This window comes from Notolepis coatsorum, assembly GCF_963971535.1.
Source record: "Notolepis coatsorum genome assembly, chromosome: 1".
Lineage (NCBI taxonomy): Eukaryota > Metazoa > Chordata > Actinopteri > Aulopiformes > Paralepididae > Notolepis > Notolepis coatsorum.
The window spans coordinates 115,041,670-115,065,145 of record NC_140165.1 but is presented as its reverse complement, the minus strand read 5'-3'; positions in this window follow the sequence as shown (position 1 = coordinate 115,065,145).

Here is a 23,476-nt window from a genome sequence, read left to right as displayed (position 1 = left end):
GAGTCGGAGGCGGTGTCTCCAGGGATTAAAGCAAAAAAAAATCTCCTGACTGAATTTTTTCAGGCCAAGTCATATTCTTATTTTAACCTCCACTGTATTTCTTTTTAATAGCGTTGGCGTTTTAAGGGAGCCTACCGTACTTTTCGGACTATAAGCCGCGGCTTTTTTCCCCCATTTTTCGACCCTGCGGCTTATATAACGGTGCGGCTTATATGTGGACCAAACCCGAAAGTGTAAACATCTAAATATTGCTTTTTTGACTGCATTGAAATGTTATTTATCTGTTCCCTTATTTGCTAAACTTAATACAACTTGTAAATGAGTTAATGCTTGTTATTTGTCCGACAGTATTGTGTCCCAATGCTACTTACATATGGTAATTAAACATTAAAACACCTGCGGCTTATAGTCCAGTGCGGCTTATATATGTACACATCATTCAATTTAGCTGCTGCGGCTTATAGTCAGGTGCGGCTTATAGTGCGAAAAGTACGGTACTTGTTTCGGTTTCGTCAATATGTTATAACAATCAATCAATATTTAACAGATTGCAGAATGGGTACAATACAGTACGGCTCAATACACACAATTGTTAAGGGGATGCAGACCAGAGAAAGACGTTTGTCTTGTTTACATCAGGGTCCCCCATTTTCAATTCAGTGACATACACAACATTTATGGCATAGGGACATACATGACATACTACAGGACAGGTATATAGTAATGTTACATTTGTGACATATACGATATGCAAATATACACAGTACTGTTACCCATAGATCCTAACAGATTATATACATTATGATGGGGAGGAGACTGTACATTAGGGTGGGTGGGAGAAATAAGATACATACGGTGGGGAGAGAATAGGAGACCGTCTACAGATACACCTGTGTGATGTTGCTACGGAGTTAAGCTAATAAAGGATACTCGCAACCACAGCCGAGGACTCGCATATTTGTACTGTGAAATAACACGACAATGACAAATGTGTTGTTTCTGTTTTTCTTTTTTACATAGTTGCGGAACACTGAACAAGTTAACAACTCACCACTGTCTACAGCCCCCGCATCATACTGTAGCCTAGCCAGTCTCTTGAAACACTGCTATCTTCAAACTTCCATCCTCTCGAAACTTTCTTTTGTTGGGTGGTGCCGCTCATCCTTTTCGTCTGAGAACACTGCGTGTGTTTTCTTTTTAGTGGCCGGCTTACTCCTTCCATTATCGTTATTATGCTGACGTTAGCTAATAACTATGTGTTGGGGATAATGGTTCCGCACGGTCCATATTGTTTGTTACATTGCTGTCGGCAAACTCGCTCAGAGTGTCAACATAGTGTTGACATTGAGTTGATGTTAGCTGCTAGCTGGCTACCCAAATCCACAACAGCCAGGCAGCCAAAATACAGTCTCAGACAATCGCATCGATTTGTACAGTTAGTTAGCTCCACTCCATTGTGAAATAAAAGTTAGCCAGCCAGGACAGCCCGTATTAGCAAGCTACAGTTGCTAGGTAGCTAACCGTTAGCCACCCGAAGAACGGTAGCTAGCTAACGTTAGCCACAGCTTCAAAAACGAATTTCAATTATGTTATGAGCTATCAGCTAGCTAGATAACGTTAGAGAACGCCTCGTGTAGTAAACTAAAGTGAATAGTTTACTGGGCCATTGTTTAATGCTTCAGTGGTGTTAAAAGAGGACCTGCACGCTTGCCATCTTCGGTGCAAATGATACTGTGACAAGAAGACAGGTCTGTGAGGGGGAGGGCACTGTGAGCAGCGTGTGTGCGTCAAGCTCGTTTGATTGGTTAGAATGGTCAAAATGCCCTACGCATCTACAAATCATAATACCAGGTAGCCAATTCCGTCAGACTCTAAATCAAATTGATGGAAAAAAAAATAAAAAAGACGGAAATCCGTCTGGAGACGGAATGCTTTAATGCATGCATACTGGGCCAATAGAAGAGGGTATAAAAAACTGGCTAAGGAGGAGACGACACTCCACGACTGTTCCGGATGTTAATCACTTCCAGCATCATCTACATTTTAGCTGATTTAAAAGAGTTCAGGGTTCCCACAGACATTGCAAAATGAAATTCAAGGACTTTCAAGTAACTTTCTAAGCACCATTTCTCATTTTAAAGGCATTTAACCTCTTTAGCCCGATCAATATTTGGAATGGCGATCAGGAATTGGATTAATCTTTTTGCAGAACATCTGATGTGAGGTGAGGAATCTATGTTACCAGTTTTGAGTTATTCAGATGTTTTTTTCACAGCGATCATGTGTGTGTGGCTGTGTGTGTGTGTGTGTGTGTGTGTGTGTGTGTGTAACGTTAGCGCTAAGCACGGCATGGATAATAGATTTTTCAGCCTGCTTCTCTAGCGTGCATAAGATAAGTACACATACTATCGATAATCTAGCATTTATTTGAAAACTATTAATAAATCAGCCGAAAAATTACAACGCGTTTTGTGTATTCCACTAAAGCGCTATTATCGCGGAATTTCTCTGGAATTACTAGAAATCTCAAACTATACTCTTACTCAAAACGGTATAAAACGGAAATGTACCAATGAAAAAACAATCCGTTTCGCACATGTTGACTGCAAGCAAGTCATTGATAAGCGAGGGGTATTTTAGACCCATAGCCATAATTTAAGATATAGTTTAAGCCTTCGCAAATTTCGCCGAACTCCCATTGACTTCCTTATTGGCACGGTAGCCCTAATATGGTCAAAGGGGCGTGGCACTTAATGTGTTAAGAGGTTAACCATGAATGAACGCAACACTAACTTAACATCTTTAGACGTTTGAAAACCTTGTTCCACTGAACTTGATATGGTTCTTTATTTTACATGGTTACTCAATTTCCATGAACACTCACCTTGAAAAGCACCAAGTAGCCTAACAGCACATCCTTCCATGGTCGTTCAGGCTTGTAAATGACATCTAGGAAAGACGTTGGTGAGACGTTAACATCCCAGTCCATTGAAGAAGATACAGTCTGGTCACAACCAGGTCATGTTCAGAAAACCGAGAGTCACCACTAACAATCTGACGGTAATTCCAGCATTTCAGTTTGGATTTCATCAGCACAGTATTTGATGGCAGAGAAAGAGTTTAAGCTACAGATGGCGAGACTAGGATGGGCTAATAATTACCAAGTTGCAATAGAGTGCATCTTATTCTGGCCACAGGTTCTTCTACAGCCGACTGCTTGCATTCAGCAACTCTGAAAAACAAGATGGAAGAGGTTGATGAGAAACTGCACAATCCATTTCACTGAAGACGAGGACAAGTCCAGGTCATGTTCAGAAAACCGAGAGTCACCACTAACAATCTGACGGTAATTCCAGCATTTCAGTTTAGGTTTCATCAGCACAATGACTGCTGCAATTCACAAGAGGTTCAGTGCTCATTAAACCCACCTCTGGAGACGTCACCTTAAGCCAACTTCTCTGGAGACGCCACCTTCAGACAACTTCCTCAGGCTGAACTGTAAGAAACAAACTGAACGTTATGAAGATGATCATGTGATTCACACAGAAGCCAGTGCAGGTTTGAAGCCTCAGAAGAATTGGTTGAAACAAACTCGTCAGTTGTCGCATCGTACGGCACTTCCTATACCAGGTTCTCATCACAGACAAAAGGTTTGAGAAACTAACAGCTAGATGTTTATTAAAACATAACTTGGAAACTTAAAAATCTTGAACTTAAAGGAGTAACTGGATTGGATGAATTTCAACAAAGGGGTGACCAAACATAAATAGCAAATATAGCTATACAAAATATACCAGGGGCTAGGGATGCCGCGATCACGTTTTTTGCCACCGATACCGATCACCAATCGTCGTGAGCCATATCGGCTGATACCGATCGTTTTTGATTAAAAGAAATTAAATTTTATTTGATATAAATACAATATACCGGTATATATTATATAATTAGACTTGTACTTGTATTATCTGCGAGACATCGCCACCACGCAACAAGCTCCACTGTCTGTGTGTACTCTAGTAGCCTCCAGCTACGGCCAGGATTCTCCGGCGCTGCAGCTGGACCCTAGTATTGGTATAACGTTAAATCACATTCACAAGCCCTCAGCTCGAATACGCATCTAATCAGTGTTATAAGACATTGATATCAGGAGCTATCTGTAGCTACTGCTAGCCGGATATATAACGTTAATACAACGCCTCAGTGAATTATTTAGTTCAATGGGACATTTCGTTTTGAACAGTGAACTAGCTTGCGCTAACGTGAGCTAACAGCTAACAGGTATCATACACTCTACTAGACTTTGTGGAGCGTTTGTTTATGTCAGGAGCTATCGGTAGCTGGCCGACTAGATACTGTTCGGTTAGACAATGCCTCATCATGTATTAAACTAAAAGTGAATAGTTGACTGGGTCGTTTTGTAACGGTAGCTAAGCTAATGTTAGCTCAAGGAGACGCCGTCCTCCCGTGTCCCGTCTCACTAGACCGGTGTTTACATGCGTACGGGAGGGGCTGGAGGAATGAGCAGACGCCGCACCACCGGTGTCTGAGACAGAACTCAGCGACAGCGTGTGAGATCGGAGATTTGATAAAGTCAAACTTTATCTCCCGTTAAATTTTCCCCCAGATTTCATAATAAAACATAAGACGACATGGCATTTTATCTTTCCTTTCTATGGCATTTTTAAGACCTCTGAAAATGGATTTAAGACAAACTAAGGCCTTAACGTTAATTGATCAAATTTAAGACCTTTTAATGATCCGCGGACACCCTGTATACAGTTGATCACATCTTCACGGACAGGTTTGAAGACTCAATTGGTTGAGAAAAATAGTCAGTCATAGCATCGGACAACACTACTCAAGGTTGTCATTGACAAAGCTGCATTAAAGGGATAGTTGTGATTTTTGGACCTCTTTTTTTTTTTATTCACCAAGGATAATGTTTACCAGTATTGTCCTTTGTCAAAGCAATCCATGCAGTTACTTACCTACTAGTTACGCTGCTGGCCAGTATGACTGACTAGTACCTGTGTGTTTATACCTGCATCACTATATTAATACAACTGTACATGCATCCGATTAGCACCATTACTCAGTAGTACTAATATTTTATACCAAGTTTAACCACCTGTACAACAATGTATTATTTTGTACTTTAACGTTACATGTTGTTTGCTCCTGACAAGTGTCTCAAAGTCTGGGGTGATGGTAGACAAAGCAACTCTGAGGTCATGCTCAATGTCCAATCTGTTCCTCTGCTTTGTCTTCAGCTGGACCAGGGCTGAGAAGCCACTTTCACAAAGATAGGTAGTGCAAAAAAATATTATATATAAAAAAAACGCATCGATGCAAAAATTCGGCGTCGACGAGTTTTTATTATAGACGTCGTCGATTATGTCGACTAATCGTTGCAGCCCTACTTTTCTAAGTGTACAAAAGGTGATGGTAATTTAACTGTAATACAATGCCTGCTATACTGGAGATGTTAGAGAAAAGATAAAAAATCCAATTAAAGTACCGGTATGTAGTCTGCAAATTAGTCGTAAGTAGGGACAGAGATCCAGTTACTGTGGAAAGCAGACAGGCTTCTCTACCAAAGAACTTCAGTCCTTCACCAACACAACAGCTGGGAGGAGAGGGTTTCTTTGGCACGCTACAAAAATACATTGAATCCTGTGGAAATACCGAGTCAAGAGCCACACTCACGTCAGATGTTCAACTACTATGCATCATGACAATCAGCTTTGATAGAACAATCTAGAAGCACAGGTGTGTGCCACTGCTCTCAGCTGGTGAAATCAGTTCTCATGATTAGATGTTTGAGATGTTTCAAAATCTATTCCGATATACAATAAACTCTGCGATAAGCCGGGGCTCAGCGGTTTGCGTGATCGTTTTTGGTCGACGGTGAAATAATAAGTCATAAATACCTGCGTATCGCTTCCCAGTTTCTGAAAGATCTCGTAGATCTGGTCCTTGAACCCTCCGCTCAACATCTCGTCCAGCACAAACATGTTGTGTACTTGGAAGCTGGGCACGACAAAAGAAGAACATTTAAATGATTGAATTCACCAGATACAAGTGTCAAATCCTATAGACACTTTCATACAACCCCCTTGCATCAATTGTAAGTCTAAGTAGCTTCGTCCAAAAATATAAATACATCTGGCCTCCCTTTAAAGTTAATGAACTCTGTGACCCCAGTGCTTTCAGGATCTAAACGACGCTGTGTTCAGCCAGTGATGTTTCTGATCATGGCTCCAGAGTCTGGTGTTCTGAACACTCCAGCCAGCAGAACGCTGTCTGGGGAAACAGAACACTCAGGGGATTCAGGAGTCAGTTGACACGCATGGATTTCATCATTACACAGCGTCTTTTTTATTATATGGGGGGGGGGGGGGGGGGGTCATGGCTACCAACCACAGTAGGCACCTCATCGCGCAGGTATTTACATAGTGGAGTTACCTGATCACCAGTAAATAATCTTTCAGATGTATTTAATATTCATAGTAGCGTAAGAGTCATTAGTATCATGTCGCCACACAGGGATTAAAGCAAAAGAAATCTCCTTTTCAGGCCAAGTCATATTCTTATTTTAACCTCCACTGTATATATATTTTTGTAATAGCGTTAGCGTTTTAAGGGAACTCGATTATTTTGAAAAAATGTTATTGCCAGTTTGCTTTTACGCAATAGCAATGCCGTTTTCAATTAATTAAATAAAACTGATACTTTGCAAGGGTTGACAGACTTCGTCAGAGGATTATTTTTCAGTCGCCCGCCCCTTTATTTTCAGGATCATATCTCAAGGGTTGAACAAATCTGAACGTTGCCATAAACTAGAATGCAGTTAGTTTCACTACCTTTCTGTGACCGTTTTAGCAAAAAAGAATGAGAAATTTACATTATAAAAAAGCAGATAATTCATTGACGGTTTATGCTGCACGCCTGGTGATACTAAATCCAGATTGAACTCTTGCCATTTGGCCCGATCCATAGACGTGAGACTTGACCATGAGGTAATTTATAGGCCTGATATTCTATATTCAAATTGCATGTGTCGGGATGGCAGAATGCAGTACTGTATCTACAAAACCTCCTGTTAAAATAATTTGCCCTTTATTAATTTGCTTAGATTTGTTGTACACGTGATCTCAAGAAGGTGTTGAATGAGCTCAGTGGCAATTTTTCATGTCTGGTCAATTTTAGCATGGTGTTATTCACTGTCAAAGATTAAAAGAATCTTTTATATGGTTCTTCATTTTACATTGTTACTCAATTTACATGAACACTCACCTTGAAAAGCACCAAGTAGCCAAACAGCACATCCTTCTATGGCAGCTCAGGCTTGTAAATGACATCTAGGAAAACAAAGTTGGTGAGACGTTAACATCCCAGTCCATTGAAGAAGATACAGTCTGGTCACAACCAGGTCATGTTCAGAAAACCGAGAGTCACCACTAACAATCTGACGGTAATTCCAGCATTTCAGTTTGGATTTCATCAGCACAGTATTTGATGGCAGAGAAAGAGTTTAAGCTACAGATGGCGAGACTAGGATGGGCTAATAATTACCAAGTTGCAATAGAGTGCATCTTATTCTGGCCACAGGTTCTTCTACAGCCGACTGCTTGCATTCAGCAACTCTGAAAAACAAGATGGAAGAAGTTGATGAGAAACTGCACAATCCATTTCACTGAAGACGAGGACAAGTCCAGGTCATGTTCAGAAAACCGAGAGTCACCACTAACAATCTGACGGTAATTCCAGCATTTCAGTTTAGGTTTCATCAGCACAATGACTGCTGCAATTCACAAGAGGTTCAGTGCTCATTAAACCCACCTCTGGAGACGTCACCTTAAGCCAACTTCTCTGGAGACGCCACCTTCAGACAACTTCCTCAGGCTGAACTGTAAGAAACAAACTGAACGTTATGAAGATGATCATGTGATTCACACAGAAGCCAGTGCAGGTTTGAAGCCTCAGAAGAATTGGTTGAAACAAACTCGTCAGTTGTCGCATCGTACGGCACTTCCTATACCAGGTTCTCATCACAGACAAAAGGTTTGAGAAACTAACAGCTAGATGTTTATTAAAACATAACTTGGAAACTTAAAAATCTTGAACTTAAAGGAGTAACTGGATTGGATGAATTTCAACAAAGGGGTGACCAAACATAAATAGCAAATATAGCTATACAAAATATACCAGGGGCTAGGGATGCCGCGATCACGTTTTTTGCCACCGATACCGATCACCAATCGTCGTGAGCCATATCGGCCGATACCGATCGTTTTTGATTAAAAGAAATTAAAATGTATTTGATATAAATACAATATACCGGTATATATTATATAATTAGACTTGTACTTGTATTATCTGCGAGACATCGCCACCACGCAACAAGCTCCACTGTCTTGTGTGTACTCTAGTAGCCTCCAGCTACGGCCAGGATTCTCCGGAGCTGCAGCTGGACCTATACTCGAGTAGCCTCGAGCTACGGCAAGGATTCTCCGGCGCTGCAGCTGGACCCTAGTATTGGTATAACGTTAAATCACATTCACAAGCCCTCAGCTCGAATACGCATCTAATCAGTGTTATAAGACATTGATATCAGGAGCTATCTGTAGCTACTGCTAGCCGGATATATAACGTTAATACAACGCCTCAGTGAATTATTTAGTTCAATGGGACATTTCGTTTTGAACAGTGAACTAGCTTGCGCTAACGTGAGCTAACAGCTAACAGCTAACGGGTATCATACACTCTACTAGACTTTGTGGAGCGTTTGTTTATGTCAGGAGCTATCGGTAGCTGGCCGACTAGATACTGTTCGGTTAGACAATGCCTCATCATGTATTAAACTAAAAGTGAATAGTTGACTGGGTCGTTTTGTAACGGTAGCTAAGCTAATGTTAGCTCAAGGAGACGCCGTCCTCCCGTGTCCCGTCTCACTAGACCGGTGTTTACATGCGTACGGGAGGGGCTGGAGGAATGAGCAGACGCCGCACCACCGGTGTCTGAGACAGAACTCAGCGACAGCGTGTGAGATCGGAGATTTGATAAAGTCAAACTTTATCTCCCGTTAAATTTTCCCCCAGATTTCATAATAAAACATAAGACGACATGGCATTTTATCTTTCCTTTCTATGGCATTTTTAAGACCTCTGAAAATGGATTTAAGACATTTTAAGACAAACTAAGGCCTTAACGTTAATTGATCAAATTTAAGACCTTTTAATGATCCGCGGACACCCTGTATACAGTTGATCACATCTTCACGGACAGGTTTGAAGACTCAATTGGTTGAGAAAAATAGTCAGTCATAGCATCGGACAACACTACTCAAGGTTGTCATTGACAAAGCTGCATTAAAGGGATAGTTGTGATTTTTGGACCTCTTTTTTTTTTTATTCACCAAGGATAATGTTTACCAGTATTGTCCTTTGTCAAAGCAATCCATGCAGTTACTTACCTACTAGTTACGCTGCTGGCCAGTATGACTGACTAGTACCTGTGTGTTTATACCTGCATCACTATATTAATACAACTGTACATGCATCCGATTAGCACCATTACTCAGTAGTACTAATATTTTATACCAAGTTTAACCACCTGTACAACAATGTATTATTTTGTACTTTAACGTTACATGTTGTTTGCTCCTGACAAGTGTCTCAAAGTCTGGGGTGATGGTAGACAAAGCAACTCTGAGGTCATGCTCAATGTCCAATCTGTTCCTCTGCTTTGTCTTCAGCTGGACCAGGGCTGAGAAGCCACTTTCACAAAGATAGGTAGTGCAAAAAAATATTATATATAAAAAAAACGCATCGATGCAAAAATTCGGCGTCGACGAGTTTTTATTATAGACGTCGTCGATTATGTCGACTAATCGTTGCAGCCCTACTTTTCTAAGTGTACAAAAGGTGATGGTAATTTAACTGTAATACAATGCCTGCTATACTGGAGATGTTAGAGAAAAGATAAAAAATCCAATTAAAGTACCGGTATGTAGTCTGCAAATTAGTCGTAAGTAGGGACAGAGATCCAGTTACTGTGGAAAGCAGACAGGCTTCTCTACCAAAGAACTTCAGTCCTTCACCAACACAACAGCTGGGAGGAGAGGGTTTCTTTGGCACGCTACAAAAATACATTGAATCCTGTGGAAATACCGAGTCAAGAGCCACACTCACGTCAGATGTTCAACTACTATGCATCATGACAATCAGCTTTGATAGAACAATCTAGAAGCACAGGTGTGTGCCACTGCTCTCAGCTGGTGAAATCAGTTCTCATGATTAGATGTTTGAGATGTTTCAAAATCTATTCCGATATACAATAAACTCTGCGATAAGCCGGGGCTCAGCGGTTTGCGTGATCGTTTTTGGTCGACGGTGAAATAATAAGTCATAAATACCTGCGTATCGCTTCCCAGTTTCTGAAAGATCTCGTAGATCTGGTCCTTGAACCCTCCGCTCAACATCTCGTCCAGCACAAACATGTTGTGTACTTGGAAGCTGGGCACGACAAAAGAAGAACATTTAAATGATTGAATTCACCAGATACAAGTGTCAAATCCTATAGACACTTTCATACAACCCCCTTGCATCAATTGTAAGTCTAAGTAGCTTCGTCCAAAAATATAAATACATCTGGCCTCCCTTTAAAGTTAATGAACTCTGTGACCCCAGTGCTTTCAGGATCTAAACGACGCTGTGTTCAGCCAGTGATGTTTCTGATCATGGCTCCAGAGTCTGGTGTTCTGAACACTCCAGCCAGCAGAACGCTGTCTGGGGAAACAGAACACTCAGGGGATTCAGGAGTCAGTTGACACGCATGGATTTCATCATTACACAGCGTCTTTTTTATTATATGGGGGGGGGGGGGGGGGTCATGGCTACCAACCACAGTAGGCACCTCATCGCGCAGGTATTTACATAGTGGAGTTACCTGATCACCAGTAAATAATCTTTCAGATGTATTTAATATTCATAGTAGCGTAAGAGTCATTAGTATCATGTCGCCACACAGGGATTAAAGCAAAAGAAATCTCCTTTTCAGGCCAAGTCATATTCTTATTTTAACCTCCACTGTATATATATTTTTGTAATAGCGTTAGCGTTTTAAGGGAACTCGATTATTTTGAAAAAATGTTATTGCCAGTTTGCTTTTACGCAATAGCAATGCCGTTTTCAATTAATTAAATAAAACTGATACTTTGCAAGGGTTGACAGACTTCGTCAGAGGATTATTTTTCAGTCGCCCGCCCCTTTATTTTCAGGATCATATCTCAAGGGTTGAACAAATCTGAACGTTGCCATAAACTAGAATGCAGTTAGTTTCACTACCTTTCTGTGACCGTTTTAGCAAAAAAGAATGAGAAATTTACATTATAAAAAAGCAGATAATTCATTGACGGTTTATGCTGCACGCCTGGTGATACTAAATCCAGATTGAACTCTTGCCATTTGGCCCGATCCATAGACGTGAGACTTGACCATGAGGTAATTTATAGGCCTGATATTCTATATTCAAATTGCATGTGTCGGGATGGCAGAATGCAGTACTGTATCTACAAAACCTCCTGTTAAAATCATTTGCCCTTTATTAATTTGCTTAGATTTGTTGTACACGTGATCTCAAGAAGGTGTTGAATGAGCTCAGTGGCAATTTTTCATGTCTGGTCAATTTTAGCATGGTGTTATTCACTGTCAAAGATTAAAAGAATCTTTTAGACGTTTGAAAACCTTAATTCCAGTGAACTTAATATGGTTCTTCATTTTACATTGTTACTCAATTTACATGAACACTCACCTTGAAAAGCACCAAGTAGCCAAACAGCACATCCTTCTATGGCAGCTCAGGCTTGTAAATGACATCTAGGAAAACAAAGTTGGTGAGACGTTAACATCCCAGTCCATTGAAGAAGATACAGTCTGGTCACAACCAGGTCATGTTCAGAAAACCGAGAGTCACCACTAACAATCTGACGGTAATTCCAGCATTTCAGTTTGGATTTCATCAGCACAGTATTTGATGGCAGAGAAAGAGTTTAAGCTACAGATGGCGAGACTAGGATGGGCTAATAATTACCAAGTTGCAATAGAGTGCATCTTATTCTGGCCACAGGTTCTTCTACAGCCGACTGCTTGCATTCAGCAACTCTGAAAAACAAGATGGAAGAGGTTGATGAGAAACTGCACAATCCATTTCACTGAAGACGAGGACAAGTCCAGGTCATGTTCAGAAAACCGAGAGTCACCACTAACAATCTGACGGTAATTCCAGCATTTCAGTTTAGGTTTCATCAGCACAATGACTGCTGCAATTCACAAGAGGTTCAGTGCTCATTAAACCCACCTCTGGAGACGTCACCTTAAGCCAACTTCTCTGGAGACGCCACCTTCAGACAACTTCCTCAGGCTGAACTGTAAGAAACAAACTGAACGTTATGAAGATGATCATGTGATTCACACAGAAGCCAGTGCAGGTTTGAAGCCTCAGAAGAATTGGTTGAAACAAACTCGTCAGTTGTCGCATCGTACGGCACTTCCTATACCAGGTTCTCATCACAGACAAAAGGTTTGAGAAACTAACAGCTAGATGTTTATTAAAACATAACTTGGAAACTTAAAAATCTTGAACTTAAAGGAGTAACTGGATTGGATGAATTTCAACAAAGGGGTGACCAAACATAAATAGCAAATATAGCTATACAAAATATACCAGGGGCTAGGGATGCCGCGATCACGTTTTTTGCCACCGATACCGATCACCGATCGTCGTGAGCCATATCGGCCGATACCGATCGTTTTTGATTAAAAGAAATTAAAATGTATTTGATATAAATACAATATACCGGTATATATTATATAATTAGACTTGTACTTGTATTATCTGCGAGACATCGCCACCACGCAACAAGCTCCACTGTCTGTGTGTACTCTAGTAGCCTCCAGCTACGGCCAGGATTCTCCGGAGCTGCAGCTGGACCTATACTCGAGTAGCCTCGAGCTACGGCAAGGATTCTCCGGCGCTGCAGCTGGACCCTAGTATTGGTATAACGTTAAATCACATTCACAAGCCCTCAGCTCGAATACGCATCTAATCAGTGTTATAAGACATTGATATCAGGAGCTATCTGTAGCTACTGCTAGCCGGATATATAACGTTAATACAACGCCTCAGTGAATTATTTAGTTCAATGGGACATTTCGTTTTGAACAGTGAACTAGCTTGCGCTAACGTGAGCTAACAGCTAACAGCTAACAGGTATCATACACTCTACTAGACTTTGTGGAGCGTTTGTTTATGTCAGGAGCTATCGGTAGCTGGCCGACTAGATACTGTTCGGTTAGACAATGCCTCATCATGTATTAAACTAAAAGTGAATAGTTGACTGGGTCGTTTTGTAACGGTAGCTAAGCTAATGTTAGCTCAAGGAGACGCCGTCCTCCCGTGTCCCGTCTCACTAGACCGGTGTTTACATGCGTACGGGAGGGGCTGGAGGAATGAGCAGACGCCGCACCACCGGTGTCTGAGACAGAACTCAGCAACAGCGTGTGAGATCGGAGATTTGATAAAGTCAAACTTTATCTCCCGTTAAGTTTTCCCCCAGATTTCATAATAAAACATAAGACGACATGGCATTTTATCTTTCCTTTCTATGGCATTTTTAAGACCTCTGAAAATGGATTTAAGACATTTTAAGACAAACTAAGGCCATAACGTTAATTGATCAAATTTAAGACCTTTTAAGACTTTTTAATGATCCGGACACCCTGTATACAGTTGATCACATCTTCACGGACAGGTTTGAAGACTCAATTGGTTGAGAAAAATAGTCAGTCATAGCATCGGACAACACTACTCAAGGTTGTCATTGACAAAGCTGCATTAAAGGGATAGTTGTGATTTTTGGACCTCTTTTTTTTTAATTCACCAAGGATAATGTTTACCAGTATTGTCCTTTGTCAAAGCAATCCATGCAGTTACTTACCTACTAGTTACGCTGCTGGCCAGTATGACTGACTAGTACTAGGGGTGCACCGATATATCGGTCGGGTATCGGTATCGGCCGATAAGTGCCTTGTTGACTGCTATCGGCCTATCGGCCGATAAGCTCAAATGTGCCGATAGCAGTCGCCGATAACTAACCATCCATTTGTGTAGCGTCAAAAGGCAAAAAAAAAAAAAGTTCACTCGCGACCCACCTGCACAACGCCCGCCGTCCCCCCCACACACACACACAAGCTACTGCATCAAAGTTACTATTTATGATTAACAAGGCATTCGTTTTGTGGCATTAACGTTATATAGTTAGTGTTACACGGACAATAACATCAGCATATTATTATTACCCATAGCAGCAAGGCATTACTCCGAGTCCGTTCATAGCCGGGAGGCAGAAGACTAACGTTACTGGTGAAAATGTGATTTACGTTGGAATACTCCTTTGCCAACTTGCTGTACTTTGCTTGCAGGTCTGCAGCCATTATTACTGGATTAAGAATAGCCCCAACTTTAGCCAACGTAACGTTATGGCTAAACCTTTAACATTAGTTAACCCTAGCTTTCGGTTAGCTGTTCAATGCATAGTAATAACACAACCAAGCGAATCCATCAGAGCTCCCCATCAACACCGCTCTGTCGGGAGGATGGCATTTAAGAAAGTATCTGCTGTTAAAATGACACAAACATTCGTTTTGTGGCATTAACGTTATTATAGTTAGTTACACGTTCAATTACATCAGCATAGTATTTACCCGAAGATAGCAAGCAAGCCGTGCATAGCTCGGTTACATTCCGTTGCTCATTCCGTACACAACTACACATTCTGCAATCTGTTAATAAAGTTTTCAACCAGACAAATGTATAGAAAGGCTTTGTTTTATTATAACATTTGTTGCAGTAAAATCATTGTGTCTCGTTTGGCCATCCTGTGGAGCGCGCTGGTCGGCGGGCACTGCCGGGCAGCTAACGTATTAGCTTGTTGTGGTTCTGAGTTTGACTCGCATTCTCGCAAGCAGATCATCAATGGCGGCATGCCCCGAAGTAGAAAAATGAATAAACGCTTGGTGGTAAGCAGGAGGTGGGTGCTAGCGGTGTGGCGTAATTGGCCGAATCGACTGTCAATCAAAATGGTTCCATTGCATTGGTTGAAAGCTCTGGTTGAGAGAATAGTATCCCGCTGCAGGCCGCCAGAATGGTTCCATTGCATTGGTTGAAAGCTCTGGTTGAGAAAATAGTATCCCTCTGCAGGCCGCCAGACGATACTGGGAGAGGGATCAGTGATACCATAAACATATTTCTTGATGTTTCCTTTTTTAAGTAAGTAAAGAGGCCTACAAATACAAACACACATACAAATATACAGTAGTTTCATTAAAAAAATTAAAAAAAAATATTAAAAAAAATATTAAAAAAAATTAAAAATACTTATTTTTTGCCACAATTATCGGTATCGGTATCGGTATCGGCCGATTGTGTTAGTTGAACAATCGGTATCGGTATCGGTGGCCAATTTTCATATCGGTGCACCCCTAACTAGTACCGGTGTGTTTATACCTGCATCACTATATTAATACAACTGTACATGCATCCGATTAGCACCATTACTCAGTAGTACTAATATTTTATACCAAGTTTAACCACCTGTACAACAATGTATTATTTTGTACTTTAACGTTACATGTTGTTTGCTCCTGACAAGTGTCTCAAAGTCTGGGGTGATGGTAGACAAAGCAACTCTGAGGTCATGCTCAATGTCCAATCTGTTCCTCTGCTTTGTCTTCAGCTGGACCAGGGCTGAGAAGCCACTTTCACAAAGATAGGTAGTGCAAAAAAATATATATAAAAAAAACGCATCGATGCAAAAATTCGGCGTAGACGAGTTTTTATTATAGACGTCGTCGATTATGTCGACTAATCGTTGCAGCCCTACTTTTCTAAGTGTACAAAAGGTGATGGTACTTTAACTGTAATACAATGCCTGCTATACTGGAGATGTTAGAGAAAAGATAAAAAATCCAATTAAAGTACCGGTATGTAGTCTGCAAATTAGTCGTAAGTAGGGACAGAGATCCAGTTACTGTGGAAAGCAGACAGGCTTCTCTACCAAAGAACTTCAGTCCTTCACCAACACAACAGCTGGGAGGAGAGGGTTTCTTTGGCACGCTACAAAAATACATTGAATCCTGTGGAAATACCGAGTCAAGAGCCACACTCACGTCAGATGTTCAACTACTATGCATCATGACAATCAGCTTTGATAGAACAATCTAGAAGCACAGGAGGTGCAGGTGTGTGCCACTGCTCTCAGCTGGTGAAATCAGTTCTCATGATTAGATGTTTGAGATGTTTCAAAATCTATTCCGATATACAATAAACTCTGCGATAAGCCGGGGCTCAGCGGTTTGCGTGATCGTTTTTGGTCGACGGTGAAATAATAAGTCATAAATACCTGCGTATCGCTTCCCAGTTTCTGGAAGATCTCGTAGATCTGGTCCTTGAACCCTCCGCTCAACATCTCGTCCAGCACAAACATGGTGTACTTGGAAGCTGGGCACGACAAAAGAAAAACATTTAAATGATTGAATTCACCAGATACAAGTGTCAAATCCTATAGACACTTTCATACAAAACAGAATTGCTCCACCTGCCGGCCAAATCCACCCCCCTGACCGACCTCTCCATCACAGTCGAGAATGCAGCTGTGACCGCGTCGCCGACCGCCAAGAACCTTGGTGTTGTCCTCGACGACCAGTTGAACTTCTCTGCTCACATCGCAGCGACAACCAGAACCTGCAGATTCCTCCTGAGCAACGTCAGAAGGATACGCCCCTTCCTGACAAAAGAAGCCACCCAACTCCTCGTCCAATCAACAGTCATCTCCCGCCTCGACTACTGCAACGCACTGCTAGCTGGCCTCCCGGCCACTGCCACCAAGCCTCTTCAACTCATTCAAAATGCAGCGGCCCGCCTGATCTCAAACCTACCGAAGTCAGCCCATGTCACCCCACTTCTTAGGGACCTGCACTGGCTCCCCATTGCTGCACGTATCCGCTTCAAGGCCCTCGACCTAGCATACCGTGCGGCAAAGGGAACCGCTCCCGCCTACCTCCGGTCAATGGTCTCTAACTACACACCCTCAAGACCCCTACGCTCTGCGTCTTCTGGCCGCCTCAGATCTACTCCTATCCAAGCTCCCGGAGGGTCATCAAAGAGAAGCCGCCTATTCTCAGTCCTTGCCCCACAATGGTGGAATGAACTACCCATCCCAGTTAGGACAGCCGAATCCCGTCCAATCTTTCGCCGTCGACTAAAGACTCACTTCTTCAACCATTATCTGAAATGATAAAAAAAAAAAAAAAAAATCTAACCCCGACTAACCTTAATGTCATGCACTTGTCCTAATAAACTAACCTACACTGTAACACGCAACACTTTGATGAACATTGTTACTCAGCTGATAGAGTTATACCCTTCTTGCTGTCTTGTCGCACAGAACTTGTAAGTCGCTTTGGATAAAAGCGTCAGCTAAATGACTAAATGTAAATACAACCCCCTTGCATCAATTGTAAGTCTAAGTAGCTTCGTCCAAAAATATAAATACATCTGGCCTCCCTTTAAAGTTAATGAACTCCGTGACCCCAGTGCTTTCAGGATCTAAACGACGCTGTGTTCAGCCAGTGATGTTTCTGATCATGGCTCCAGAGTCTGGTGTTCTGAACACTCCAGCCAGCAGAACGCTGTCTGGGGAAACAGAACACTCAGGGGATTCAGGAGTCAGTTGACACGCATGGATTTCATCATTACACAGCGTCTTTTTTATTATATGGGGGGGGGGGGGGGGGGGGGTCATGGCTACCAACCACAGTAGGCACCTCATCGCGCAGGTATTTACATAGTGGAGTTACCTGATCACCAGTAAATAATCTTTCAGATGTATTTAATATTCATAGTAGCGTAAGAGTCATTAGTATCATGTCGCCACACAGGGATTAAAGCAAAAGAAATCTCCTTTTCAGGCCAAGTCATATTCTTATTTTAACCTCCACTGTATATATATTTTTGTAATAGCGTTAGCGTTTTAAGGGAACTCGATTATTTTGAAAAAATGTTATTGCCAGTTTGCTTTTACGTAATAGCAATGCCGTTTTCAATTAATTAAATAAAACTGATACTTTGCAAGGGTTGACAGACTTCGTCAGAGGATTATTTTTCAGTCGCCCGCCCCTTTATTTTCAGGATCATATCTCAAGGGTTGAACAAATCTGAACGTTGCCATAAACTAGAATGCAGTTAGTTTCACTACCTTTCTGTGACCGTTTTAGCAAAAAAGAATGAGAAATTTACATTATAAAAAAGCAGATAATTCATTGACGGTTTATGCTGCACGCCTGGTGATACTAAATCCAGATTGAACTCTTGCCATTTGGCCCGATCCATAGACGTGAGACTTGACCATGAGGTAATTTATAGGCCTGATATTCTATATTCAAATTGCATGTGTCGGGATGGCAGAATGCAGTACTGTATCTACAAAACCCTGTTAAAATCATTTGCCCTTTATTAATTTGCTTAGATTTGTTGTACACGTGATCTCAAGAAGGTGTTGAATGAGCTCAGTGGCAATTTTTCATGTCTGGTCAATTTTAGCATGGTGTTATTCACTGTCAAAGATTAAAAGAATCTTTTAGACGTTTGAAAACCTTAATTCCAGTGAACTTAATATGGTTCTTCATTTTACATTGTTACTCAATTTACATGAACACTCACCTTGAAAAGCACCAAGTAGCCAAACAGCACATCCTTCTATGGCAGCTCAGGCTTGTAAATGACATCTAGGAAAACAAAGTTGGTGAGACGTTAACATCCCAGTCCATTGAAGACGATACAGTCTGGTCACAACCAGGTCATGTTCAGAAAACCGAGAGTCACCACTAACAATCAGACGGTAATTCCAGCATTTCAGTTTAGGTTTCATCAGCACAATGACTGCTGCAATTCACAAGAGGGTCAGTGCTCGTTAAACCCACCTCTGGAGAAGTCACCTTCAGACAACTTCTCTGGAGACGTCACCTTCAGACAACTTCTCTGGAGACGTCACCTTCAGACAACTTCAGGCTGAATCCCAACTGTAAGAAACAAACTGAGATTATTATGAGAAGAGACCCAGGGCTTCCGAATAAAAAGAAAAACTACACTTCCCAGCTCGCGTCAATCAAAATCAAGCTTTTTTTCTCATGATAATCTCACGGGTGGAACAAACCTGAACGTTATTAGAACGCAGTTAGTTTCTCTACCTAAAATTTGGCCCGATCCATAGATGTGTGACTTGGCCATAACAAGGTCCTTTATAGGCCCGATATTATATAGTCATAGATCAAATTGCATGTGTCCGGTTGACAGAATTCAGTACTGCATCTACAAAACCTCACGTTTATCATCTGCCCTTTATTCATTTGCTTAGATCTCTTGTACACGTGATCTCAAGAAGGTGCTGAACGAGCTCAGTGGTAATTTTAGCATGGTGTTATTCACCGTTAAAGATGAAAAAAGAAAATGTATTCATTACAATACAATTTATTTCTGACACTGGGAATACATTCCCCGAGGTCCATAGATGTCCCTAGAGAACATGCAAATGGACCTTGTAGAAGTGGAGCAATCTCCCATTTACTTGGGTATGTACTTTTAGGTGAATTTTCTGAAAATAGGGCTCGGGCTTAAGAGGTTAAAAGGGGCGGTTCAAGCAGCCTTCTGCTCAACCCTCCAGTTAGATCAGCCCTGCGGGATGATTCTGACCGGCCCGCGAAAGATTACATGATAACTTTTTTCTTTTCATGTCAACATTCACACGCACAATATACGCTTAGGAGACATGCTCAGAAGATGTTGGTTCTCTTTGGATCCACCTACATATGTGAACAGACACTCAGTCATGACGTTTACCAAGTCATGGTACAGATCCTCTCTCACTGATGAACATCTGGCAGCTGTGCTTCACATCTCCACCTCAGACATGCAACCTGACTTTGATGGACTTGTTAAAGCTCAACAGAGACTGGATTTCTCACACTGAATGAAAAAAAAGAACTGAAGAACACTAAAATGTGGAAATATAACAAGTGAAATGAGACATTTGATATATTTTTTTACTTTTTTTTGCACAGTTCTGAAAACATTAAATGTTTAATATAGGCATGTAAAGTAAAAAAGGCTACAAAACTGGGACACTTTTCTTTACACAGTTCAGTGACATGTCTTGTTTATTTTTGCTATAAGATGATGTGATGTCTTTAGAAAGCTAAGAAAATCCTTGTTTCAATAGTATATGAAACTCAAAATGCCCTTTGTTATTAATGTTTCACATTTTGTTTATCATTTTGGAAATAAATTCTATTTGAATAAATTATATTTTTGAAAGCCAACCTCACCTTTTAATTGCCAAATAATAACATACACTCTTGCCAGGGGTCAAAACAATGCCATTTACTGCTTTTTATATAGAAATAAAATGTATATTATGCATAATTGAGTTTGGAATTTTGGCCCGGCCCCCCATTTAAGGTGTTGGTGGAACGCTAACCAAGCCAGCTCTCCACTGGGTCTGAACAGAACGCTACCCAAGCCAGCTCTCCACTGGGTCTGAACAGAACACTAACCAAGCCAGCTCTCTACTGGGTCTGAACAGAACGCTACCCAAGCCAGCTCTCCACTGGGTCTGAACAGAACACTAACCAAGCCAGCTCTCTACTGGGTCTGAACAGAACGCTAACCAAGCCAGCTCTCCACTGGGTCTGAACAGAACTCTAACCAAGCCAGCTCTCCACTGGGTCTGACCAGAGAAGTAAATACCAATAACATGGCTCTCACCAGTTCCCTCAGCCCCTCTTGTTCCCTCAGCCTCGTTGATACCATCCGGATCCCAGGCGTCCTGACGAGGAAATAGGAGGAAGGATGGTGACAGAAGGATGGTGACAGAACAGAGGGATGGGGAGAGCGGAGAAGGAGTATTGTGGTTATTATCAGAACCACTAATGTAAATTAACAGAAAAGTCTGATTAACATGAGATTCAGAAAAAATATACTTGTTCCACAAATGTAAGTTCAGATATGTGCTTGTAACCATCATTATCTCAACGTACAACTACGAGTGTTTCCTCTGAGACGGTTTAGTAGCAGCGGTGACGGGGTTAACGTATATATATATATATATTGATCGACTAGGTTCCATTACACCCGTACTACAGAGCTCATCCAGAGGACAGACGGTAAACAGTAAACTCACCCCATTCCCTGGGAGGAGAATCTGTTAGCGACAGCATCCCGTCCTCTCCCACGACCTCCAACCCCTGAAGACACAACGATAGGTTACAACACTAGATCCACAGTGTGCAAGTTGGCTATTATAAGGTCATTTATAGGCAGCGTCTCGAAGTTAAACCTAATTCCTTTATTATTCATCAGTGTAACAACAAGTCGACGTAGTCGAGTCGACAGTAAGAACGAATGCCGGTGGCAGGAAGTGCCACACTATAAATCGTTCGGGGGGGAACTACTATTCCCAACAACAGTTCTGTGTGAATTATGTAGTCACTACAATATAAAGATTATAACACGTGTCCTGCATATAAAATATATATAAAGATTATACACATGTCCTGCATATAAAATATATATAAAGATTATAACACGTGTCCTGCATATAAAATATATATAAAGATTATACACGTGTCCTGCATATAAAATATATATAAAGATTATACACGTGTCCTGCATATAAAATATATAATATATATAAAGATTATACACGTGTCCTGCATATAAAATATATATAAAGATTATACACGTGTCCTGCATATAAAATATATATAAAGATTATACACGTGTCCAGCATATAAAATATATAATATATATAAAAATTATACACGTGTCCTGCATATAAAATATATATAAAGATTATACGTGTCCTGCATATAAAATATATAATATATATAAAGATTATAACACGTGTCCTGCATATAAAAGATTATATATAAAGATTATAACACGTGTCCTGCATATAAAATATATAAAGATGATACACGTGTCCTGCATATAAAATATATAAAGATTATAACACGTGTCCTGCATATAAAATATATAAAGATTATACACGTGTCCTGCATATAAAATATATATAAAGATTATAACACGTGTCCTGCATATAAAATATATAAAGATTATAACACGTGTCCAGCATCATGTGCTACAGAATCTTTACGTTAACTCAAGCCCCCCAACAAAGGTTCATTACACCTCGATACATGTACTGAATATTAACTTTGCAGTACGTGTTTTATTTGATTTGATTCATTGATTTTGTTGATGGATTAAAAACACGAGGACATGAGAATAAGACCCTTGGTCCCAGGGCTGTTAGGCCACAACAAAAACACGACAATGACAAAACACATATAAAACATTAGAAGACTAACCTACTCTATAGCTAAAATTTATATCACAGTCACACTAACTAAAAACGGATTGGAAACCCATTTATACCTGGGCTTTTCCTTTATTCTGTCCATGCGCCAAGTTAAACACCTTTCATTCACAAATACGCCTAATCAAACGCCTAGTACATGCACTGAAACACTATCATTAATTAAATTACCTGTTTTAACTCGTGTGTTTATATATGCATTACATTTTCTAATAACCATCAATGAAATCAAGAGACTAGCTTGGTAGCCTTTAGTTTTTACATCACACTTCAGAAAACAAAACTTTTTACAACAAATAATTAATTGCAATTGAATATAGAGATATGATAAGTTTACATACCAAAGATGCTTTGAATGGCACACGATGTGGACAGATTGTTGAAACAGGTCATAATGAACACAACTGGCTCCATATATATCTATGGCTGCCTCTGGCTCGGTTCTCTGTGCCGTGTGCGTTTAGTTCCTGACTAAAGAGGTCAAAGGTTGACTTCCTGTTACCAACTTCCTTCTTTTTTTTTTTTTCTTCTTCTTCTTCTTCTTTTTGGTGTTTTACGGCGGACGGCCACCATAAATGGGGCATTTACCGCCACCTACCGACCCGGAAATCGGGCCAGTCTTCCATTCTCCCCTCTTCTTTTTCTTATTCAACGGTTCAATGTCAGATCACGACCAAATCCATTCAACCCCCTAACACACCAAACAAAACAAAACCCATCCCTAACATCACCACCCTATCCAACCTAATCTATGAGTCACTCATTGCCTCCAGCGACTGACTCTGGCCTTCCTGAACACTCACCACCCCCTTCCCTAACTCTCTTACTTGATCCCTCACACCAACCTTCTTCCCTACCTTCCCTAACTCCTGTGTTACTTGCCCTATTGTCAACCCCTTCATACCCATGTCTAATACTGCCGCCTCAACTACTAACCTTAACCTCTCTGTCCTACTGCTAACCATCACTATAGTATTCACCACT